Source organism: Procambarus clarkii, chromosome 34 (assembly GCF_040958095.1).
Source record: "Procambarus clarkii isolate CNS0578487 chromosome 34, FALCON_Pclarkii_2.0, whole genome shotgun sequence".
Classification (NCBI taxonomy): Eukaryota; Metazoa; Arthropoda; class Malacostraca; order Decapoda; family Cambaridae; genus Procambarus; species Procambarus clarkii.
The window spans coordinates 21,770,149-21,796,399 of record NC_091183.1 but is presented as its reverse complement, the minus strand read 5'-3'; positions in this window follow the sequence as shown (position 1 = coordinate 21,796,399).

The window sequence follows — 26,251 nt, the reverse complement described above, 5'->3', positions numbered from 1 at the left end:
CACCGGGTCTCTCGGAAGATTTACTGTAGTTAATGACGCCCGTAAAACAGCTGTGATAAACAATGAACTACGCAGGCTTTAGATAGACATAGTCACCCTGCAGGAGACACGTCTGCCCACGACCAGCAGCATACTGGAGAAGGACTTACCTCTTCCTGGGAGGGCAAACCATCAGAAGAGGTAAGGGAGCATGGCGTTGGCTTTGCCCTCAGGTTGCTAGGGGGTCTGGAAGGATCATTAAACTTCAGTTTCATACAGCAGCAGGAATGGTCAGCCTCATCAACGTCTACGCACCAACACTGACCTCCTCTACCAAAGCGAACGACGAGTTCTATGATGTCCTCGGCCTAACTCTCAGAGACATACCTCAACGAGAGCCAGTCTTCCTCCTGGGAGACTTTAAAGCAAGAGTTGGTTCTGATCACAGCTCTTGGCCTTCCTGCCGGAGCCAATTTGGATTTGGGAAGATGAAAGAGTGGGCAGCCCCAGCACAAAGTTTCTTGGAGACACCAAGTCTAAGCATTGGCACCAACTCAACCTGATCCTTACAGGGCGTAGCAATCTGAAGCGTCAAACTGACCCGCAGCTTCCAGAGCGCAGATTGTGACAACGACCACTCATGTCGTCTGCAGAGTAAAGTTCCAACCCCGGAAAATCCAGAGCAAAGAAGGAGCGAAGACCACACATTAACTTAAACAAGACCCGTGACCGACACAAGGTGGAGGAATTCACTGCTGCACTGGTAAATGCCCTTGTACCACCCTGCGATAGCGCAAGTGAGGTGGTCACATCTCATGGGGCACTATTTTCAACAATGTCATGTTCTGCCTCATACCGAAGGGGGACAAGTCAGCAGATTGGTTCGAGGCCAGTGGAGAGGAACTGTTACCCCCTCGTAGAGGAAGAGAGACGAGCCCTCATCCTACAAGAACCTACCCTCAGAAAGGAACCTACAGGCCGTCCATACTGCCCGCAGTACAGTTCATAAAATTGCGTGGTGCTGTACTAACGATTACTGGTTCCGACTCTGTTCCAGCATCCAGACTGCGGCCACTGTCGGCAAGTAGAAAGGGATCAAATACTCAACAGGCCGTACACAAAACAGGACGGCTCCTCTGAGGTCAGCCACTGGAGAGATCATTAAAAACCGTGATCAACAGATGAACCATTGTGTGGAACATTACTAATCCTTTACACTGGATTCACTTTCCTCGGGGAAGGCCCCAGGAGACGACGGGATTCCACCTGAAGTTCTCATGTGCGCTCGTGGAACACTTAAGGCTGAGCTTCATGAACTTCTGTGCCAGTGCTCAGCTCGTTGTCGCCGTGTGGGGGCTTGGTGGGCGGCTGCCGGAGTGTGATGCTCCTTGGGACAGTCCTGTCCTTTTCTAGCCTTGTGCTCCTGCTGCCGTCCTCTCCAATTCTGCTGGGCATCTTTTCCTTTTCCTTCTGTTTCGTTTTTCTCCCCCCTCTTCTCCTATCTGCTTGCCGTTTCCTGCCGACCTTTTGCTCGTTCTGGTTCTTCCCTTGGACTTCTTCTATTTTGACGCCCGGGTGCTTGAGGAGGCATACTCTTGCACCCGTAGAACTGCAGTACCCGACGTCGAGAGCGAGGGGAACCTTTTATTGTCAATCCCCACTTCGTCACTGAACCCGATCTCGACGGACTGTCGGTTTCTTAAGGTGGCGTTTGTGGGGCGTATACTCACGACGCACCCCTAGGAGGCCCCGACAAGATCGGCGATAGCTTCTTGTTGGGTGTCCTGCCTCTAATTGTGGCTCCATGGTGGGTGTGGGGGCACATTCGTGAGTGAATTCTTCTTTCGTCAAGATGATTACCCCTGCTTCGGCTTCTTCTGGTTTACCTTCTCGGGCTCGTGGGGTGGGCGACCAAGCCCCCGAGTCGGTCCGTATTGGAAGACCGGGCTCTGTAGCCTCCGCTGCATTGGGCCCCGACCTTGCTCCTCCTTTGGCCTCTCTGACTCCTTCCCCTGGCTCCCCTCCCTCCTCTGTGGTTGGGTCGAGCCCCAAGCCCCCAGTGGTGACTACCTCGTCCCCTGGCGCGGCTCCTTCTCTCGTTGTTACTACTGCGCCTTTTAACCCCTCTCTCTCTCTGGGGGTTCTCACCGCCGTTCTCGTCACGGCCGCCCTCGCTCGATTCCTTCCAGTTCTGCTACCTATCAAGCCTTGTTTGGTCCCGCTTCGTGGGCCAAATATTTTGATCTCCTCCCTCTTGATTCTGCGCCTCCTGACGATTTCTCCCTTCATCGACATCTCATTGATTCCGTGGATGCCTCCATTACTTTTAACCCCACTCGTCTCGGTACGCGTGTCGTTGCTGCTCCTTCTCAGGATGCTGCTTCCCGCTTGGCTGCCTTATCCTGCCTTGGCGAGACCCCCGTTCGGGTCTCGAAGAACGTCCAGTTGAATGCCAGTGTTGGCACTATTTTGCTCCCGCCCCATGTTGCGACCGGTGTTCGGGACCTACGCGACTGCCACGACGATATTCGACATATCCTCGCTGCCCAGGGCCATTCTATTCTCCAGGTGGACACGTTTACTCGTCCCCCTCGTGGTAGTCGCCGTCAACCCCTCCGGGTTGTGAAGATTACCTTTGATGGTAGGACCCTTCCACCCTCTGTCATTCTTGCTGGTGCCAGGTGCTCTGTCCAGGAGTACATTCCTTCTCCTCGGCTCTGCAACAAGTGCTGGAGGTTTGGGCATGGTGCCCTCCGCTGCTCCGGGACTGTCTCTCTCTGTCCTTTGTGTGGTGGCGAAGGTCACTCTAAGTCGGAGTGCGCTTCTCCCCAGGCTCGTTGCCTCAACTGCGGTGAGGCCCATCCTACCTTCTCCCGTGCGTGTGTCCATTACAAGCTTGAGGCAGCCGTCCTCAACTTGAAGCACCGGGAGCGTTTATCTTTTCCTGAGGCGAGGCGCCAGGTTCGCCGGCTCCCGCCTTATGCTAATATCTCTTATGCTCGCGTGTTGCGCTCTTCCTCTCCTCGTCCTTCCCGCCTTCCTCAGACTCACAACCGTTTCCAGGCCTTGGACCCTGATGCGCCCACTGCCCCCTCCTCTGTCCCTTTGGGTTCTCTCCCGAAGGATCCTCCTCCTGGTCCTCTGTCTGGGGTTCCCCTTCCTTCTACCCGGTCTGTCGTGTCTTCTGTGTCTCCTTCCTCGTCCCCCTCCGATCCTCCTTCCCATCCTCTTCCTCCATCTATCGGCTCTCCCCGCCGCCTGTCGGTGCGGGCGGATGTCCATCGCTCTCCTAACGGCCGTCGTGTGTGCTCTCGTTCGGCTTCTCCTGTTGAGACACTGGAATCCGTTGCCCGGTACGTAGTTGCTGGGACACCGGTCTCTTTAAGTCAGAAGCGTAAGCCTGGCTCCTCTCCTTCCTCTTCCCCGGCGGGTAAGAAGGCTTCGCTTTCTTCCTCAGCTCCTCCTTCTGGCTCTGTTGCTCCTTCCACTCCCGTTTCAGTGCTTGCGCCCCCTGTTCCTGCTATGGAGGTTTCTTTGGCCCCTGCTTCCCTTTCGGTTGCTGCTCTTGCTGGGGTGCTCTCCTCTCTTTCTACTCCCCCTCTTCCTGCTGCTGTCCTTGACTGCTCCTCTCCGTTGTCTCCTCCTCCTCCTCCTCCTCCTCCGGACCCTGCCCGCCCACCTCTGATCTGTTCTCCCGTTTCCTTCCCTCCGTCTTTGCTCAGTTTACCCATGCCCCCTAACCCTGACTTTGCTGACCCTGATCCCGACCCTGATATTCTTTAACGTGCTCTGTTGGTCTTTCGCCTTTGTTTCTTCCTTGTTCTCTGTTTTTGTCCTTTCTCTTCTCGTCGTTGTCCATTCTTCAATGGAACGTTCGAGGTTATTACGCCAATTTCCTCGAACTCCAACTTCTGGTTTCGCGGTTTTCGCCCCTTTGTGTCTGTCTCCAGGAGCCGATGCTTGGTGCTCGTCCTGGTCGTTTTCGTGGCTATTCCTTTCTCTCCCCCCCCCCAGCCATTGCTGGGGCTTCTAATTCTTCTGCTCTCTTGATTCGGGCTGATGTTCCCTTTGTTCCTTTACTTTTTCCTTCGCCTCTCCATTGTTCTGCTGCTCGTATCTTTGTGGGGAAATGGTACACAGTTTGTTCCATTTATCTCCCCCCGAGTGTCCCGCTCTCTCTTCCTGATTTGAAACACCTCCTAGACTCCTTGCCGGAGCCTGTGCTCCTGCTGGGTGACTTCAATTGTCGTCATTCTCTTTGGGGTGACGTTCTGACGAATACCCGGGGTCGCCTCCTTGAGCCGTTTCTCCTCTCTTCTTCCCTGTCTCTTCTGAATTCTGGTGAGCCCACTCATTTGGACTCTCGAACTCGCACCCTTTCTTGTCTTGATCTTTCTCTCTGCTCTTCTTCTCTTTACTTAGATTTCACATGGCAGGTTCTTGATGACCTCCATGGAAGTGATCATTTCCCCATCCTTGTTTCCTTTTTCTCTTTTCGCCCTTCCCTCTCTTTCCCTAGATGGCAGTTTGCTAAGGCGGACTGGACCCTGTTTTCCCTCAGTGCTACTCTCTCTGACCTCTCCCTTCTGCCCCTCTCTCGCGCTCTCCTCCTTTTTCATGACACTGTCTTCGACGCTGCCCTCCGCTCTATTCCTCGCTCTTCCTCTCGGGGTCCACGGAAGTGCGTTCCCTGGTGGAATGCGGACTGTGCTCGGGCTGTCCGCTGTAAGCGTGCAGCCTGGAAGAAGCACCGCCGTAGGCAGACGACCGATTCTTTTCTTTTCTTTCGGAAAGCGAGTGTGGTGGCCCGTAGGGCCATCCGTACGGCTAAACGTGAATGTTGGGCTTCTTATGTCTCGACAATTACGTCCGAAACCCCTCTGGCCCAGATCTGGAAGCGTATCCGCAAGATAGCGGGTAAGTTCGTTCCCGATGTTTCACCGGTCCTTCACCTCCATGATACTCTTGTGGCGGACCCGTTGCAGGTCGCTTCCGAACTGGGTTCCCACTTTTCTTCTGTTAGCTCTGGTCTTCATCTTCCCCAATCTTTCCTTCTTCGTAAACCTGTCCTTGAGTCTCGTCCTTTAGATTTCTGCTCTCATCTTCAGCTTCCCTATAATGATCCCTTCTCTCTCTCTGAACTTCGTTCTGCCCTGGCCCTCTGCGGTTCTACGGCGGCGGGCTCCGATGGTATTCATTATGAGATGCTTCGCCATCTCCCTCCGAGCACGTCTCAGTATTTACTGAGTCTGTATAATCGGATCTGGGAGTCGTCGTCAGTCCCTGAGGACTGGCTCGATGCCGTTGTCCTCCCTGTTCGCAAACCAGGGTCTCTGGGTACTTCCCCTAAGGACTTTCGCCCTATTGCTCTCACAAGTTGTGTCTGCAAACTCTTTGAACGTATGGTTAACGTTCGTCTGATGTGGTTCCTGGAACACCATCACCTCCTCTCCCCTTCTCAATTTGGTTTCCGCAAGTGCCGCAGCACGACAGATGTCCTGGTGAACTTGGAGGTCTATATTCGTACTGCTTTTGCTGCGAAGACCTCCGTTATTGCCGTTCTTTTTGACCTAGAAAAGGCTTACGACACCACTTGGCGTTATCATATCCTATCTCAACTTCATTCTTTTGGCCTTCGTGGTCATCTCCCTCTCTTTCTCCGCAGCTTCCTCTCTCGTCGTTCCTTTCGGGTGCGCCTTGGTACCGCTCTCTCTCCCCCTTTTCAGCAATACGAAGGTGTGCCCCAGGGTAGTGTTCTGAGCACTACTCTTTTTCTGGTTGCCCTCAATGGTCTTCTTTCCTCTCTTCCTTCTGGTGTCTTCTCCGCTCTCTATGTCGATGATCTTACCCTTTGTTGTCAGGGTGATGATTCGCCTCTCCTTCAACGCCGGCTTCAACTTGCGATTGATGCCGTGTCGTCTTGGGCCACAGGTCATGGCTTCAAGTTCTCTACTTCTAAGACTTGTGCCATGACTTTTACGCGGAAACGGGTTGTTCTTCGTCCCTCTTTGTCACTTTATGGTCATCCCCTTGAATACAAAGATTCCGCGAAGCTTTTGGGGTTATTCCTTGACACTCGTTTGTCTTGGTCTCCCCATATCTCTTACCTCCGTGTTGAGTGCTGTAAGTCCCTTACCCTCCTTCGGGTCTTGTCCCATACTTCTTGGGGGGCAGATAGGCGCACTCTCCTTGCTTTACATTCCTCTCTCGTCCTGTCTAAGCTCGATTATGGTTGCCCTGCTTACTCGTCTGCTTCTCCTTCTACTCTTCGCCGTCTTGATGCTTTGCACCATACTGGGTTGCGCCTCAGTTCTGGTGCCTTTCGTTCGACTCCCGTCCTTAGCTTGTATGTTGACACTGGCTTCCTGTCTCTCCAGGACCGCCGTGATCGCTACTGTCTTCGGTATCTTGCGCGGTCCTTGCAACATCCTTCCTCTCGTCTCTGTCGTGCTTTAACTTTTACCCCTCCTGCGGTTCCTGTTCCTCTTCACCACCTCCCTCTTTCTGTCCGGTTATCTCGCCTGCAGGATTCTCTTTCCGTTCGTATTTCTGATGTTTCTCCTCGTGTTGTTCCTTCTTTGCCCCCGTGGAGGGTCCCTCTTCCGCGGTTTTGTACATCCTTGACTCGCATCACTAAAGCTTTTACCCCTCCTACAGTTCTCAAACGCCTTTTCCTCGAGCACTTTTCTTCTCACTCCCGCTCCGTTTCTGTCTTCACCGATGGGTCTAAGTCAGCGGACGGTGTTGGCTACTCTGTTGTTTTTCCTGATCGCACTTATATGTGTCGCTTGCCTCCGGAGACTAGCATCTTTACAGCGGAACTTTATGCTATTCTCTATGCTCTTCGTCTCCTGCTTTCTCGTTGTCAGTCTTCCTTTGTGGTTGTTGTTGACTCTCGTAGTGCCCTCATGGCTCTCGGGTGCTTTAATCCAGTTCATCCGGTAGTTGTCGAGATCCAGCATTGGCTGTTTCTCGTTCACAGTAAATTTAAGTCGGTTGAGTTTTGTTGGGTTCCCAGCCATATTGGCGTGTCTTTAAATGAGCGTGCGGATGCTGCCGCTAAGGAAGCTGTCCGCTCTTGTCCCATCTCTCGTAAAGGCATTCCGTATTCCGACTTTTACCCGGTTATCCATTCCTCAGTCCTTACCCGTTGGCAGGCTTCTTGGTTGTCTGTTACTGGTAACAAGCTACGTACTCTTAAATGTTGTGTTTCCTCGTGGCCGTCCTCCTTCCACCGTAACCGGCGGTGGGAAACAGCTCTAGCGAGGTTGCGTATTGGCCATACTCGCTTAACCCATGGTCACTTGATGGAGCGCCGCCCTGCTCCTTATTGTCCTAGTTGCATTGTCCCTCTTACGGTCGTGCATGTCCTTCTTGAATGTCCTGACTTCCAGGACGAGCGTGTGTCTTGCTTTCCGACCGCCCCTCGCGGTCACCTGTCCCTCGATAGAATTCTTGGTGACTCGGATACTTTTGATATCGTTCGCCTTATGCGTTTTTGTTCTCGTATTGGCATCCTTGGTGATATTTAGCGCCCTCTGATTATTTTGCATATTTGATGGTGCTACATAGCCTTCCCGGTTTGGTGCCTTCTTTTGATAATTACTTACTTACTTCTGTGCCAGTGCTGGTGGGAGGGTTCGGTACGACAAGACATGCGATATGCAAACATCATCTCTCCAAAAAAATAAAGGTGACAAACTATGTCAACTATAGACGCATCTTCCACCTCAGCGTCGTCGGCAAACTCTTCGCCAGGGTCGTGCTGGTCAGACTTCAGATTCTTGCTGAAAAAGTGTACCTTGAGTCACATTGCAGTTTCTAATCAGAGGGGTTGACCACTGACATGGTGTTCTCCCTGAGACAGCTTCAAAAAAAGTGCAGGGAACAGAGAAAAGCCCTGTACATCGCCCTCACTTTCTTTACAAAGGGCTTCGACTTCCTGAGCAGGGACGGACACTTCAAGATCTTGGCCAAAATTGGCTGCCCACCCACCCTACTCAGCATGATACAATCGTTCCACAAAGACATTAAGAGAACAGTCGTGTACGACGATTCAACTTCTGAACTTTAAACCACAAGTGGTGTTAAACAGGGGTGCGTTCTTGCTCCAACCCTGTTCGGCATCATCATCGCGATCCTCGCCAAGCATGCCTTTGGAAAAACCACAGAGGACATTATCTCTGAAAAAGATCTGATGGAAAGCTCTATAATCTATCCAGAGTCTAAGCAAAGACGAAAGTACAGACGCGAATCCTTAGGGAGTTCCTCTTCGCCGATGACACAGCGATCACCACACAATCAGAAGGCCTGCAGCAGCTACTCAACCGCCTTGTCGCAGCCTGTTCCGCATTTGGCCTCACAATCAGCCTAAAGAAGACAGGTGATTGGACAAGACGTCAATGAGCTACCCTGTATAAATATCGCAGACTAAGTGCTGGAGGCGGTCCACGAGTTTGTGTACCTGGGCTCCACAATCTCAGACACCCTTTCCCTGGACCGAGCTCAACAGGCGAATCGGGAAGGCCGCAACATCACTGGCCAGGTTCACAAAACGTGTTTGGGAAAATGTCAAACTGACAGTGCACACCAAGGCACACGTCTACATGACATATGTGGTGAGTACACTTCTCTGACTGAATCCTGGACCCTGAGCTCTCGCCAGGAGAGATTGTTCAGTACATTTCACATGCGGAACCTGAGATGCTTCCTTGACATCACCTAGAAAGACCACGTTACCAACAACAAGGTACTCGAGACAACAGGAATCCCTTCAATGTTCACTCTCCTGAAGCAGAGACTCATGCGATGGCTTGGACATGTCACACGCATGGAAGATGTCCGCATACCGAAGGACTTCTAATATGGAGAACTTGCATCAAGAAAGAAATCCACTGGAAGACCCCCATCAGCGTTTCAAAGACCCTTGCAAACACGATTTCAAGGAAATATAATAATAATAAGGCAAGCGCCTGATTGATTAATTGAGAAAATGGAGAATGTACTAAGAGATATTGCAGAATCCATCTGTGGAGAAAATTAAGACCTGGACTAAATCAGTGATTGTTTGTGAAACTCCTAGTGATAGATGTGGCATCCAGAATGACAAACTAAATTATTGAGGACCATATTTTTGCATCTAGAAGAAGAGGGTAGATTGAATGTGGAATTATTAGAGGAATATCCTGATGAGGCTGAGAATATGACTAGACTTAGAAGGCAAGAATTAGATCTGCAGTTCAGGCAGATCGAGCTTGAGAAAGTTAATAGTGAAGAGGAGACTAAACAAAGAGAATCAGAGTTAGAGTTAGCTAGACTTAGAGAAGAAACCAAGTAGTTGTTAATTAGACAGCAGATGGCTGAGGCACAGATCAGGCTAGAAGATAGAAAGCTGGAAGCTGCAACTGCTGTTGGTAGGAAGAGTTCGAAGGGTTCTTCAGGTAGTTCTTCAAATTGTGGACTTCATTTTCCCAAAAGGTTTTGAATTACCCCAGTTTAATGAGAAGGACGATGAGCTATTTTTCCTGCATTTCGCCCAAGTAGCTACTAGTTTGAAATGGCTAGAAGATTCTTGGGTGACCATTATGTAAGGTCAGTTGAGAAGGAAGGCACAAGAGATTTTTGCCTCGCTCCCTTTTGAAGATAGTTTTCACTACCCCACAGTAAAGAAAAGGATGTTGCAAGCATACAAATTAAATGCAGAAGCACTAAGACTTAGAAGCTTAGAGGTCCCAAACGTCCACCTGATCAGACAGTTACAGATTTGGCTACAGTAAGAGAATCTGACAGGTGGCTTAATAGTGTCACGTTGGGGGTGGGCCGGGGCTCTGCTAGCACTCAGCTGCTAGGGGCTCAACAGGCCGAATTCTCAGCCCCTCCGACTCCCAGGATTCACCGGAGTCTCCTTGGTCACACAAGAGAGGACCAACAATTCCCACCTCCGCAAGTCTTTGCTTCAACCACAAAAGAGGGGTGCCACTGATTCACCCTGGAAACCCTTCAGTCAAACACGGGGAAACTGCTGTTAACAGTTCCGGCCTAGACCCGTGGAGGAGTGAAGGAAGACTCAGGCTTACCTTATAACAATAACCTTCCCGAGTCTTGCCTGCCAGACAAAAAGGTTGCAGGAACTCCTTTCCCGCCTGTCTTCTCTATCTTCTTCTTAACAAGGTCGCCAGCTGGGTTATTATATCTGCACCCCAGCAATGCAGTTCAGTGGGTGTATTATATATTGTTTGTAACCAGAAGACTGCTACTCCCATAGATCTGCTACTAGACTGTCGGCCCCGGGTACTCTCCCAGGAAGGTCTGTGTAGCTTTACCTCTCTCTAGCCACTACGTTAATAGTTGCTACCATTCAGGCACTGATACTGATCGGATGGCTAAGGGTACACTTTTATGTAAGTCTGTGCTGTCTTTACCACTCTCCAGGCAATAAGAACTTCTATAGAGAACGTAGTGTTCCCTAGGTGGTACTATGATAACCTTCGTGTATGCTCATAGAGAGAGATATAATGGAGGCACACTTAAACACAATGATAAAAGTGTGAATTTACTGATGCAAATTACATGATCACACATACACTCACAAGTAACACATGAATATGAAAAGAAGGATAATAAGTCTGGAGATCGTCAGCCTCTTCTTCCACGACCTCCAACACTCCTTCAACTGGGCAGAAAGACCCCCCTCCCCGCTCAGCTCGTTGTCGCCGTGTGGGGGCTTAGTGGGCGGCTACCGGAGTGTGATGCTTCTTGGGACAGTCCTCTGTCCTTTTCTAGCCTTGTGCTCCTGCTGCCGTCCTCTCCAATTCTGCTGGGCATCTTTTCCTTTTCCTTCTGTTTCGTTTTTCTCCCCCCTCTTCTCCTATCTGCTTGCCGTTTCCTGCCGACCTTTTGCTCGTTCTGGTTCTTCCCTTGGACTTCTTCTATTTTGACGCCCGGGTGCTTGAGGAGGCATACTCATGCACCCGTAGAACTGCAGTACCCGACGTCGAGAGCGAGGGGAACCTTTTATTGTCAATCCCCACTTCGTCACTGAACCCGATCTCGACGGACTGTCGGTTTCTTAAGGTGGCGTTTGTGGGGCGTATACTCACGACGCACCCCTAGGAGGCCCCGACAAGATCGGCGATAGCTTCTTGTTGGGTGTCCTGCCTCTAATTGTGGCTCCATGGTGGGTGTGGGGGCACATTCGTGAGTGAATTCTTCTTTCGTCAAGATGATAACCCCTGTTTCGGCTTCTTCTGGTTTACCTTCTCAGGCTCGTGGGGTGGGCGACCAAGCCCCCGAGTCGGTCCGTATTGGAAGACCGGGCTCTGTAGCCTCCGCTGCATTGGGCCCCGACCTTGCTCCTCCTTTGGCCTCTCTGACTCCTTCCCCTGGCTCCCCTCCCTCCTCTGTGGTTGGGTCGAGCCCCAAGCCCCCAGTGGTGACTACCTCGTCCCCTGGCGCGGCTCCTTCTCTAATTGTAACTACTGCGCCTTTTAACCCCTCTCTCTGGGGGTTCTCACCGCCGTCCTCGTCACGGCCGCCCTCGCTCGATTCCTTCCAGTTCTGCTACCTATCAAGCCTTGTTTGGTCCCGCTTCGTGGGCCAAATATTTTGATCTCCTCCCTCTTGATTCTGCGCCTCCTGACGATTTCTCCCTCCATCGACATCTCATTGATTCCGTGGATGCCTCTATTACTTTCAACCCCACTCGTCTCGGTACACGTGTCGTTGCTGCTCCTTCTCAGGATGCTGCTTCCCGCTTGGCTGCCTTATCCTGCCTTGGCGAGACCCCCGTTCGGGTCTCGAAGAACGCTCAGTTGAATGCCAGTGTTGGCACTATTTTGCTCCCGCCCCATGTTGCGACCGGTGTTCGGGACCTGCAAGACTGCCACGACGATATTCGACATATCCTCGCTGCCCAGGGCCATTCTGTTCTCCAGGTGGACACGTTTACTCGTCCCCCTCATGGTAGTCGCCGTCAACCCCTCCGGGTTGTGAAGATTACCTTTGATGGTAGGACCCTTCCACCCTCTGTCATTCTTGCTGGTGCCAGGTGCTCTGTCCAGGAGTACATTCCTTCTCCTCGGCTCTGCAACAAGTGCTGGAGGTTTGGGCATGGTGCCCTCCGCTGCTCCGGGACTGTCTCTCTCTGTCCTTTGTGTGGTGGCGAAGGTCACTCTAAGTCGGAGTGCGCTTCTCCCCAGGCTCGTTGCCTCAACTGCGGTGAGGCCCATCCTACCTTCTCCCGTGCGTGTGTCCATTACAAGCTTGAGGCAGCCGTCCTCAACTTGAAGCACCGGGAGCGTTTATCTTTTCCTGAGGCGAGGCGCCAGGTTCGCCGGCTCCCGCCTTATGCTAATATCTCTTATGCTCGCGTGTTGCGCTCTTCCTCTCCTCGTCCTTCCCGCCTTCCTCAGACTCACAACCGTTTCCGGGCCTTGGACCCTGATGCGCCCACTGCCCCCTCCTCTGTCCCTTTGGGTTCTCTCCCGAAGGATCCTCCTCCTGGTCCTCTGTCTGGGGTTCCCCTTCCTTCTACCCGGTCTGTCGTGTCTTCTGTGTCTTCTTCCTCGTCCCCCTCCGATCCTCCTTCCCATCCTCTTCCTCCATCTATCGGCTCTCCCCACCGCCTGTCGGTGCGGGCGGATGTCCATCGCTCTCCTAACGGCCGTCGTGTGTGCTCTCGTTCGGCTTCTCCTGTTGAGACACTGGAATCCGTTGCCCGGTACGTAGTTGCTGGGACACCGGTCTCTTTAAGTCAGAAGCGTAAGCCTGGCTCCTCTCCTTTCTCTTCCCCGGCGGGTAAGAAGGCTTCGCTTTTTTCCTCAGCTCCTCCTTCTGGCTCTGTTGCTCCTTCCCCTTCCGTTTCAGTGCTTGCGGCCCCTGTTCCTGCTATGGAGGTTTCTTTGGCCCCTGCTTCCCTTTCGGTTGCTGCTCTTGCTGGGGTGCGCTCCCCTCTTTCTACTCCCCCTCTTCCTGCTGCTGTCCTTGACTGCTCCTCTCCGTTGTCTCCTCCTCTTCCTCCTCCTCCTCCGGACCCTGCCCGCCCACCTCTGATCTGTTCTCCCGTTTCCTTCCCTCCGTCTTTGCTCAGTTTACCCATGCCCCCTAACCCTGACTTTGCTGACCCTGATCCCGACCCTGATATTCTTTAACGTGCTCTGTTGCTCTTTCGCCTTTGTTTCTTCCTTGTTCTCTGTTTTTGTCCTTTCTCTTCTCGTCGTTGTCCATTCTTCAATGGAACGTTCGAGGTTATTACGCCAATTTCCTCGAACTCCAACTTCTGATTTCGCGGTTTTCGCCCCTTTGTGTCTGTCTCCAGGAGCCGATGCTTGGTGCTCGTCCTGGTCGTTTTCGTGGCTATTCCTTTCTCTCCCCCCCCCCCCAGCCATTGCTGGGCCTTCTAATTCTTCTGCTCTCTTGATTCGGGCTGATGTTCCCTTTGTTCCTTTACTTTTTCCTTCGCCTCTCCATTGTTCTGCTGCTCGTATCTTTGTGGGGAAATGGTACACAATTTGTTCCATTTATCTCCCCACGAGTGTCCCGCTCTCTCTTCCTGATTTGAAACACCTCCTAGACTCCTTGCCGGAGCCTGTGCTCCTGCTGGGTGACTTCAATTGTCGTCATTCTCTTTGGGGTGACGTTCTGACGAATACCCGGGGTCGCCTCCTTGAGCCGTTTCTCCTCTCTTCTTCCCTGTCTCTTCTGAATTCTGGTGAGCCCACTCATTTGGACTCTCGGACTCGCACCCTTTCTTGTCTTGGTCTTTCTCTCTGCTCTTCTTCTCTTTACTTAGGTTTCACGTGGCAGGTTCTTGATGACCTCCATGGAAGTGATCATTTCCCCATCCTTGTTTCCTTTTTCTCTTTTCGCCCTTCCCTCTCTTTCCCTAGTTGGCAGTTTGCTAAGGCGGACTGGACCCTATTTTCCCTCAGTGCTACGCTCTCTGACCTCTCCCTTCTGCCCTTCTCTCGCGCTCTCCTCCTTTTTCATGACACTGTCTTCAACGCTGCCCTCCGCTCTATTCCTCGCTCTTCCTCTCGGGGTCCACGGAAGTGCGTTCCCTGGTGGAATGCGGACTGTGCTCGGGCTGTCCGCTGTAAGCGTGCAGCCTGGAAGAGGCACCGCCGTAGGCAGACGACCGATTCTTTTCTTTTATTTCGGAAAGCGAGTGCGGTGGCCCGTAGGGCCATCCGTACGGCTAAACGTGAATGTTGGGCATCTTATGTCTCAACAATTACGTCCGAAACCCCTCTGGCCCAGATCTGTAAGCGTATCCGCAAGATAGGGGGTAAGTTCGTTCCCGATGTTTCACCGGTCCTTCACCTCCATGATACTCTTGTGGCGGACCCGTTGCAGGTCGCTTCCGAACTGGGTTCCCACTTTTCTTCTGTTAGCTCTGGTCTTCATCTTCCCCAATCTTTCCTTCTTCGTAAACCTGTCCTTGAGTCTCGTCCATTAGATTTCTGCACTCATCTTCAGCTTCCCTATAATGATCCCTTCTCTCTCTCTGAACTTCGTTCTGCCCTGGCCCTCTGCGGTTCTACGGCGGCGGGCTCCGATGGTATTCATTATGAGATGCTTCGCCATCTCCCTCCGAGCACGTCTCAGTATTTACTGAGTCTGTATAATCGGATCTGGGAGTCGTCGTCAGTCCCTGGGGACTGGCTCGATACCGTTGTCCTCCCTGTTCGCAAACCGGGGTCTCTGGGTACTTCCCCTAAGGACTTTCGCCCTATTGCTCTCACAAGTTGTGTCTGCAAACTCTTTGAACGTATGGTTAACGTTCGTCTGATGTGGTTCCTGGAACACCATCACCTCCTCTCCCCTTCTCAATTTGGTTTCCGCAAGTGCCGCAGCACGACAGATGTCCTGGTGAACTTGGAGGTCTATATTCGTTCTGCTTTTGCTGCGAAGACCTCCGTTGTTGCCGTCCTTTTTGACCTAGAAAAGGCTTACGACACCACTTGGCGTTATCATATCCTATCTCAACTTCATTCTTTTGGCCTTCGTGGTCATCTCCCTCTCTTTCTCCGCAGCTTCCTCTCTCGTCGTTCCTTTCGGGTGCGCCTTGGTACCGCTCTCTCTCCCTCTTTTCAGCAATACGAAGGTGTGCCCCAGGGTAGTGTTCTGAGCACTACTCTTTTTCTGGTTGCCCTCAATGGTCTTCTTTCCTCTCTTCCTTCTGGTGTCTTCTCCGCTCTCTATGTCGATGATCTTACCCTTTGTTGTCAGGGTGATGATTCGCCTCTCCTTCAACGCCGGCTTCAACTTGCAATTGATGCCGTGTTGTCTTGGGCCACAGGTCATGGCTTCAAGTTCTCTACTTCTAAGACTTGTGCCATGACTTTTACGCGGAAACGGGTTGTTCTTCGTCCCTCTTTGTCACTTTATGGTCATCCCCTTGAATACAAAGATTCCGCGAAGCTTTTGGGGTTATTCCTTGACACTCGTTTGTCTTGGTCTCCCCATATCTCTTACCTCCGTGTTGAGTGCTCTAAGGCCCTTACCCTCCTTCGGGTCTTGTCCCATACTTCTTGGGGGGCAGATAGGCGCACTCTCCTTGCTTTACATTCCTCTCTCGTCCTGTCTAAGCTCGATTATGGTTGCCCTGCTTACTCGTCTGCTTCTCCTTCTACTCTTCGCCGTCTTGATGCTTTGCACCATACTGGGTTGCGCCTCAGTTCTGGTGCCTTTCGTTCGACTCCCATCCTTAGCTTGTATGTTGACACTGGCTTCCTGTCTCTCCAGGACCGCCGTGATCGCTACTGTCTTCGCTATCTTGCGCGGTCCTTGCAACATCCTTCCTCTCGCCTCTGTCGTGCTTTAACTTTTACCCCTCCTGCGGTTCCTGTTCCTCTTCACCACCTCCCTCTTTCTGTCCGGTTATCTCGCCTACAGGATTCTCTTTCCGTTCGTATTTCTGATGTTTCTCCTCGTGTTGTTCCTTCTTTGCCCCCGTGGAGGGTCCCTCTTCCGCGGTTTTGTACATCCTTGACCCGTATCACTAAAGCTTTTACCCCTCCTACGGTTCTAAAACGCCTTTTCCTCGAGCACTTTTCTTCTCACTCCCGCTCCGTTTCTGTCTTCACCGATGGGTCTAAGTCAGCGGACGGTGTTGGCTACTCTGTTGTTTTTCCTGATCACACTTATATGTGTCGCTTGCCTCCGGAGACTAGCATCTTTACAGCGGAACTTTATGCTATTCTCTATGCTCTTCGTCTCCTGCTTTCTCGTTGTCAGTCTTCCTTTGTGGTTGTTGTTGACTCTCGTAGTGCCCTCATGGCTCTCGGGTCCTTTAATCCGGTTCATCCAGTAGTTGTCGAGATCCAGCATTGGCTGTTTCTCGTTCACAGTAAATTTAAGTCGGTTGAGTTTTGTTGGGTTCCCAGCCATATTGGTGTGTCTTTAAATGAGCGTGCGGATGCTGCTGCCAAGGAAGCTGTCCGCTCTTGTCCCATCTCTCGCAAAGGCATTCCGTATTCCGACTTTTACCCGGTTATCCATTCCTCAGTCCTTACCCGTTGGCAGGCTTCTTGGTTGTCTGTTACTGGTAACAAGCTACGTACTCTTAAATGTTGTGTTTCCTCGTGGCCGTCCTCCTTCCACCGTAACCGGCGGTGGGAAACAGCTCTGGCGAGGTTGCGTATTGGCCATACTCGCTTAACCCATGGTCACTTGATGGAGCGCCGCCCTGCTCCTTATTGTCTTAGTTGCATTGTCCCTCTTACGGTCGTGCATGTCCTTCTTGAATGTCCTGACTTCCAGGACGAGCGTGTGTCTTGCTTTCCGACCGCCTCTCGCGGTCACCTGTCCCTCGATAGAATTCTTGGTGACTCGGATACTTTTGATATCGTTCGCCTTATGCGTTTTTGTTCTCGTATTGGCATCCTTGGTGATATTTAGCGCCCTCTGATTATTTTGCGTATTTGATGGTGCTACATAGCCTTCCCGGTTTGGTGCCTTCTTTTGATAATTACTTACTTACTTACTGGGCAGAAAGACAGGAGTCCCACACTCTCTCACAGGAGGGCCTCTTCACCACGTCGGCGCCTCTTCTTCACTGTCCTGCCATCCATACACACTGTCCTCTCTGACAGTCCTGGACACAAGCTGCCTTGCAGCCTATTCTACTACTAAGGTATTAATGTCCGATTGCCACATACATAAGCAAATATTGTGGCCTAACTAGCCTACTCACACAAGGGGTAATGGGAGGGAAAACGATCTCCCTTACATTCCTGGCTCATGACGCCTGTCCCTCAATGGTGTGAGGTTCCCACGCTTCCTGAGTCGATCATTGACGATCTAGGAACGTTCCACAGGTCCTCAGGTGTCGTGGAGCCTTCGCGTCGTCGCCGTTTCAATCCCTGAGATTCAGCTACCCCAATCCTGGTTCATCGATGGGCACTGAGCCAATCACTATTTTCCCACACTCGCCCCTTCCAAAAGGCGTTGCTCCTTGTTCTAGGCACGGTGTCGTCCTTCCAAAACCCTCAGTGGATGTGACCCGGTCACAGCTAGGCTTGCCCGCCACACCTTTCCAGGCCCTCAACGTCCAGCGTCGCCGCCCAGCGTCGTCGCCGAATATTTTCCAAGTTTGGCACTCTTTTGCTCAATAAACTTGGTTCCTTTTTGCTTCCCAGAAGCGCGGGGTCTCCAATACATCAGATGGGCTGTGATAGCCAGCACTAATCCACTAAGAAAGGCTTGTAGAGCCTCTAATCCTTGAGAGCTGACCGAGGTGCGTCCTCTCGCTTCCAAGTTCAGGTCAACTCTGACGTTGGCGCCGCCCGGGGCACTCAGTGACGTCACAGCGGGCCCTGATTGGTCGCCCGCGACCTAAGTCGGCCAATCCGCGATCGGCTAGTGTCCCTTCCAAAAGGTCATATCTGTATTAGGGGATACTCTTTCATTTTATATCAGGGCGCCAATTTCCCCTTACTTACAACTTATAATGTAACGTTCTCCCTTAACTGGCAGCCGGTCTGGTCGCCACATATATCAATAGACTTCCTGAACCTCAGAATCAGTAGGGAGAGCTGATATGACTCTTTAAGCCGGCAAACGAAAGAAATAGGAGAGGGCACCGTAACAATAGAATGTATACTCATTTTTTGCCCCTTAAGCAGCTCATCCTAGTAGAAGAACTCTTGTTTGCCTGAAAAAATGACCATGGTCCTAGCCACAGGTAAACGTTAATACAACGATGTTTATGACTTAGTTATGTTGGCATATGAGCACGAGACCATTAACAGGTTACCATATAACTATCCTATGGCACCTAAAGCATTCACTTCTAGGCAGTATAATTCTGAGAAATCAGGAAGTAGTTATTATAATGCTAGGTCGGCTCTAATAGCCAGGGCAGACCAGGCATCTAGTAAATCAAAGGGATATTGTTAACCCTAGTAGAGCCATATCAGGTTCAAGTAGAGTAGGGGTTGTGCAACGTGTGCCCCTTGTGCAAGTATAAATTAAATCACCCATACCCCTAGTCTATGTACTATAGGTACATACCTTGCCCATACCTGGTATACATATAATTCTAGAAAATGACATTGCGGGCACCCTGATAAATAGTCATCTTCCCATTATGAAAAATGATCCAGGTAGAGTTTTCGCAGGAGTGAGAGAGATCGCTATAGTGGTATATCCCGCCTGTGCCGTCACCAAATCTCAAGTGTCCAAGTCCCAGATTGATATTTCCAATCCTACGACAGGAGGAATGGCTGGAAAACCTCCAACGATAGAACAGGAAATCGACTTAGCAGACACTTTCATAGCTCATTTAGATGAGGTCAGTGCAATTAAGGAAGTTGTGCGAAGAGACGAAGTTGTACCTCCTATTACTACCTCTCCCTCCATTTCTAATGTTAAATCCCGCACTTTAGCCCAACTTCAGAAGAGTGACCCCTAGTTTGCATGTATGTTTTTCCGAAGCTGTTCGAGGAGGATGCTTTGGCAGATGATGGAAATTTCCTCCATGATCAGATGCTAATAAGACGATGGAGATCTACGCTCTCTCTCTTCAGAGAACTGCGAGTGTTACCCAGCTCGTAGTCCCCAAAGCATACCGAATACAAGTCTTCACAGCTGCTCATGAAGTTCCTTTAAGTGGTCACCAAGGGATCAGTCGGATGTTGTATCAGGTAACCAAGTTCTTTTCCTGTCCCAGTCTTAAAGATATTGTCAGATATTGTAGACAGTGTGTACCATGTCAAGTGGTGAGAAAACCCATCCAAGTTGTAACAAAAGCTCCCGTGGATCCATTTGTAATTCCTCGTGAACCTCGTATGGGATGAGGGCCCCTTGCAGCCTGATCATCATTGCTCCTACAAGGTTAGAACCCCCACCCCTCCCCCTGGAGCCTGGTCCCGCCCATCATGGCTCGTATGAGGACAAAAAATTATTATTATTATTTGAAGCAAATCAGCAAATGTAATTCAACTTCAGAGAGGCAATGTTATAATATCAGCAATAAAAAAAAACATGGAAAGATCCTTGGCCTATTCATTGACAAGAGAACTTCTGCACCCCACATACAATACAAAGAGGGCCGGCCGGCCGAGCGGACAGCACATTGGACTTGTGATCCTGTGGGCCTGGGTTCAATCCCAGCCGCCGGCGAGAACCATTGGGCAGAGTTTCTTTCACCCTATGCACCTGTTTCTTAGCAGTAAATAGGTACCTGGGAGTTAGTAAGCTGTCACGGGCTGCTTCCAGGTGTGTGTGTGTGTGTGTGATGTGAAAAAAATAGTAGTAGTAGTTAGAAAGTTGATTGACAGTCGAGAGGTGGGCCGAAAGAGCAGAGCTCAACCCGCGCAAGCACAACTAGGTGAATACAATACATTGTCAAATAAGTCGCAAAAATTGTCGATAAGACTTGTCGATAAGATCTGGTATGTTCCAAACTCTGCTCTTCTCACCCCCCTATACCACAAGCTAATACATATCTTACATACGGCATCTCTGCATGGTATTCAACCACTCCAAACTACTTTAAGCCCATCAGAGATATTTGCTCTAGATACATATTTGAGAGTAACACATTTGCTAACTATGGCAGAGACGCCTGCACAGGAGACGCCGGTACAGATTACAGGCCATGCCCCAAGCTCTAATCTTACTGTGACTATTAAATTTGCAATGAAGAGCAATACATAATGAATATATGAGCGCTCTTAAAATATTTTGATGAGGGTTGGCTTAAATGGAATGTTAATAGTAATTTACAGTCCTGTTACTGGTTTGCATATAATTAGTGACTACCTATTATTATATTGTGGGTTGGGTGTGTCGTTGATCCTTCTTTATGGACTACCCAACCCAAAACTCGGTAGAGTGCTTATACTTTTCCAAATCACCCTGGGTGCTTCTGGCTCTTGGAGAGGAGCTCAACATCACACGTTTAGGGGATGCGGCTCAAATACTTAGCCTCGTTGTCACGTGCACACACCCACTCGAGCCGCTGTGACTCCCCACTCTCTCCTTTTGTTTTATGATCTTCTCAATCCCCTTTGTTTTATTAGTTTTCCGTTCTACCCTGTCCACAGGGAGGGAGGGAGGGAGGGGATTGGGTTGTTGGGGGGGTGGGTTCGTTGGTTCGCTCGCTCGTTCGTTCGTTCATTCGTGCTCTCTCTCTCTCTCTCTCTCTCCTACTTCCTGGGAAGCCTCACTAGGACAAGGGAAAACACCAGCAATTTTGAATACATTTACTGGACAAAGCACATACACGATACGTTCACACATAATAATAATAATAATAATAATAAATCCTACACTCTATCTCTATACTATTTCAGTCAGGTTGCACTCCAACACCACCAGAACTCTATCATCTGCTTATCAAGTGGTATCCTCACTTCTGATTTACCACCTAATACTAACAACCTCCTCAAGTAGGTCAAGTCTTATAACACAATGTTGCACCATCAGCAAGAGAATATATATATCTAAAAACACATACAAGGAAAATCAGCATATGACTGCAATAACAAATATTAGTATAAATGTTCCTTGATATACAACAATGATCAATCGATCACCCTATCAGTCCTAGAACACAACTGTATGTCTCTGTAGGTAATCTGGCTTACGACTGTAACTCTATACTTCAGTATAAGTACTCCTTGGCACAAAAATGGCAAACAATCACTTGCCTTTCACTGCGTCTTGCATGCTAATGACAACCAAACGCTCTACCAACTCCCTACAAGTAATCAACTAGAACTTCCCGTCCACATCTGGAAGCTCACTACCCTGATATCTCCAGGTTCTTCCGGGTTTAACTACCAGGATCCTCCGCAGCTCTTCCAGGCTGCTGCACCTTGAAGTCTTCCCTGAGCAACTACGGTGCTTCACCACTTCTACTAGGGTCCTCCACAGCTCTCCTGCTCTCCTAGCTGCTACACCATGAAGTTTCCTCAAACAGAGAAGCGAGCCTCACGCCTGCAGCGAATTATCCACTTCTCATAACCAGTCATTTATCTATTTTCTTATTCACTGCCCATATTCTTAAACTCTTTGTAAAATTTACCCAATTATTTTTACATATGAATCTTCATGTCTGCATATCTCCAACCTCCTAGTCAGGTCAGGCTTGATAGAATAATTCTCAAAGGGAAGACTTTTTTCGACTGCCTGGGATCATAACACTATGGAATGACTTTAAAATGCATTATTTTTCCCAACTAAACTGCCTCTGGCCAAATTATTCTTCGATGTTACTTCAATTTCATCACATCTATAGAGAAACATAGCCGCCCTTCGCCAGATTTTCAATGAAGGGTTAAAGAGGAAGCAGGCCACGCCCAGCTTATCACCGATCATCACCCATAATTGGAATAAGGTCGACGGTTGTGGGGGCAGAGCCACGCTTTCATGGTTGCCATATTAAAATCCATTTATGGTCATATTAGCCATCTATTTGTCACCGGCTTGTGACCCGAGACTGTTGGCAGTATGGATTCGCATGTAATATATATATGCTATAAGCGTCAAGATACAGGTCAGTATTGGCGACAACACACCCAGAGCTTTTTCGAATCACCTGAATAAACAATTAAATTTGAATCCAAAGCTATTCTATGAAGTGTGCACAAATTATTGCTGCCCAATGCTGCCCACGTCTCATTATGTGATCATGAGTTTACAGAAAAACAACGTTTTGGCATGGAGAATAATGGAAATTATTTATGTGATTAATTATAAAATAGCCAATATATATTTACAAGTAATGAACTGATCTTTATAGACAATGATCATAAAAAAGCTTAATCCTAAATACGATGTACAATAAATACAAATCAAGTTCTAATCACAAATATAATGCCTCATACAGTAGCCCCATATTAACAGTTTCAAAGATTGACAAAAGGTATACAATATTGTATATCAAATTTCGCTATCTTTCGGACATGCTATTGGGAAAGTAATAAGCACCGAGGTCAGTTATGATTATGATATTTACTTATGAGTTTAAAATATGATGCGGAGGTGGCCGGTGTCATGGCGGCTGCTGGAGGCGCAGATGGCGTCTCTCGTACAACCATCGATGATACCTTAGAAGATGTTGGAAAACCACTACTGCATACCACAAAATTGAATCCTGAACGTCACCCGGTCATAGAAGAGGAGCCCGAAGGAGAATTCATGGACAGCAAACACCATAGTAAGGCAAACAGACTGGAGGCAAAGCGCCGCCATTTATCAGAGGTAAACAGAAATGAGGCCGACGCCACGCGGCCTCAACATCAACACCCAACGCTAAACCAAGGAAGGCCAAGCTCTTCCGAGTTACAAACCTTTATCATTGCTTTTGAGGGCGAAAATGAGAGTATTTTCCGAAATAGTAGGGCACAAAGCATCCTATATAATGCCATTCCCAAAAAATTCGGAATCGACGTGCACGATATCAGACCAAACAAACTGAAGAACCTGATTGCAGTGGATCACAAACACAGCGCGGAACTGGAGATTTCAAACATTACTGACATCTGTGGTTACAAAGTTAAGTGCTATAAACCACTAAGAGACAGATTAGTGAAATATGTAATCCGGCATGTTGTAGACATCAGCGCATAAGACATTAAGCCACAACTCGGGACGAATGGCATCACACTCTGAAATCAAAAAATTTATGCGACGAACGAACGGAGAACTGAGTGATACAGGCACCGCCCTGCTTACTTTTCTGGACTACGTTCCCCCTGATAGGATTTGGTTAAACGGCTTCCTCCGCAAACTAGAGGTGTATGTTCCGCGTCCCACCCAATGTTTCAAATGTAAGGGTTTTAACCATACCTCGAAGGGCTGCACTAAAGATATCAAATGTGGGAAATGCTCTGGTTCCCACTACACACAAAACTGTGCATCGGATACACTCACCTGCTCAAACTGTGGTGGCGATCATGACATCACATTTAAACAATGTCCTCCTTACGTAGCAGCAGCAGCGAAAATGAAGGTTCCCCCTACCACCAACCTGCTATACAGCAGTGCATTAAAAAAACCTTCCTCAGCCCATCACCAACCTCTACCTCACACTCAACCACAACCTTCGCTTGTACCGGATATCCCTGTCTCCGACAATCCCGCAACCCCAGGGTCCAACCATCTCTCACAAAACGCGCAACTGAATCCTGATTTAGTTGAAACTCTCGTCACTCGCATCGAAAATGATCTTATTGAAACGATCGTCACTCGCATCGAAAATGCACTGGAAAAGACCCTGGACCGACTCCTAACAAAATTTTTTGCCCAAGTACCATAACCCACCCCTGAGGCTGACCCAACAGACCCCCCATCAACCGCTACAGTCACTGACATCCGCCCAAATAAAGCTACCAATGCTGGACACACATTGTTTGATCAGATGATGGAAAAACTCCTAATTACCTCCTTAGCGCGCCTCACCAAAACCACTCCCCAGGCTGACGTGCCACAAACCCCAACCACCAGTACCAAGAGTAAGACACAGCCCCCATCCACATCTAGGTATCCAACTCGTACTATTGGCGCACCAAAGAAAACAGACACATCCACAACCCAAACATCCTAAATGGCTCCCCTAACCTTCATGACTTGGAACGCAAAAAGCGTCAAAACATCCCTCACAGAACTTAAACAATTCCTCTACTCATCCAAACCGGACTTAGCATTCATCACCGAATCCTGGCTCACTCCCAAACAAAATCCCGTATTTAAAAACTTTCAGATGCAGAGACTGGACAGACCCAACCTTATGGGGGGTGGTATTTTCCTTCTAACACGAAGTAATATGACATGTAAACCTGTAACACTAACGTATTTTGTGAACGGTAAATTAGAAGTTCTAGCATGCCTAATACCTTATAATGGTACACACATATCCTTTCTGGGTATATACAACCCTGGAGGCACCATAAACTCAAATGAACTGGAATTTTATCTTAACCAATTACGACACCCGATCATTGTTACAGGTGATCTCAATGCTAACCACCCCACATGGAGTAGAGGTACCCAAAATACTGCAGGCACCGATTTGTACAACTACTTAGACACTACACCATATACTCTTCTTTCGCCGCCCTACCTTGCAACCTACTTTAACTACAGAACCAATTATGAAGCCTCACTGGACATCTGCTTTGGCTCTGCACACTTTCAACATGAACTACAGTTTCATACTGGACCAGATATTGGTAGTGACCACAAACCCCTCATAATAAAATTTACTAACTTTCACCCACCAACCCACCCGCTTACGCTTCCCAAGTGGAACATTAAGTACCTAGACAAGAAAAAATGGGCTGATATTGTCCGCCTCCCAGACACAGACGAAGTAGACCCTAACAAGCGCCTGTCCACAATCACCTCGGCCATAAATTCTGCAGCCACCCAAATGCTTAAGAAAACTTCAGGACATAGGTCCAACAAACCACTTAAACCGTGGTGGAACGCGGAATGTGCACGAACAGTCGCTTTACGCCGAGGAGCCATTCAAAAACAAAGACGTCAACCCTCCCTACAAAACTGGGTCAATCTCCGGCGGGCTACAGCAGCGGCCAAAAAAACCATACTATCAGCAAAACGAACATCATGGGCAACATTTTGTGATAGCCTCACACCCACAACGCCACACTCAAAAGTCTGGGCTACATTTAACAGCATTAAAGGTCGCCCAACATTCACTTCGTTCCCCCTGATGATCAACGGTTCACTCTGTCAAACACCTCAGGAGCGTGCAAATGTTCTCGCTGAATGCCTTAAAGTTACCCTCTCAACACCCTTCCTTCATGCCAAAGAACTCTCCCTCAGACAAGAAATTGACCGTGCCATACCGCTGCCCATGCTCGGCGCCGACAACATGTACACCTTAAGCGAGCTACGATTGGCCTTAAACCGCCTACCTCTTGGCAAGGCACCTGGAGAGGATGGAATTCCTTATGAACTCGTCAAATATCTTCCACCGACTGCACACAGCACTCTTCTAAACTATTACAATCTATGCTGGACTCACGGAAATATTCCTTCACAATGGCAGACCAGTATTATTCTTCCGTTCCTTAAACCAGGAAAAGACCCATCCCAACCTGCGTCATACAGACCTATCTCCCTACTATCATGCCTCAGTAAAGTCATGGAAAGGCTAGTACATACTCGCCTCCAATGGTACCTAGAGTATAACAATATTATACCGTCACTCCAAGCTGGATTTCGACCGCAATGCTCCACGCTAGATCAAATACTCTGCCTTGAACATGAAATCCGCACCTCTCTCAGAAGCAGTAAATATTGTCTTATTGTCTACCTAGACCTCAAAGGAGCTTTTGATAGCATTCCTCATACTTGCCTCCTCGCAAAGCTTGCACGCTTAGGCGTACAGGGAAGATTACTATTATGGTTACAGTCCTATCTCACAAACAGGACCTCCAAAGTCTTTATACAAGGCGAGTTTTCCGATGGCATCCCAATACAAACAGGTGTTCCACAAGGCTCCATACTAAGCCCAACCCTATTTGCCGCATTCTTAGCAGATTTGCCTAACACCCATCCTGTTCACCTCTCGGCGTACGCCGACGACTTAACATTGTATTTTCAGACAATGCCCTACCAAATACAGTCTCTACAATGCAAACAGCACTGGACCACCTCATAGATTGGACACAACAATGGGGCCTTCAAGTCAGTACTACCAAAACCTGCTATCAGATTTTCACTAAAAAAAGACTACTTCATCTACCCACCCTCACAATACACAACACTCCCATCCAACACGTACGAGAACATAAAT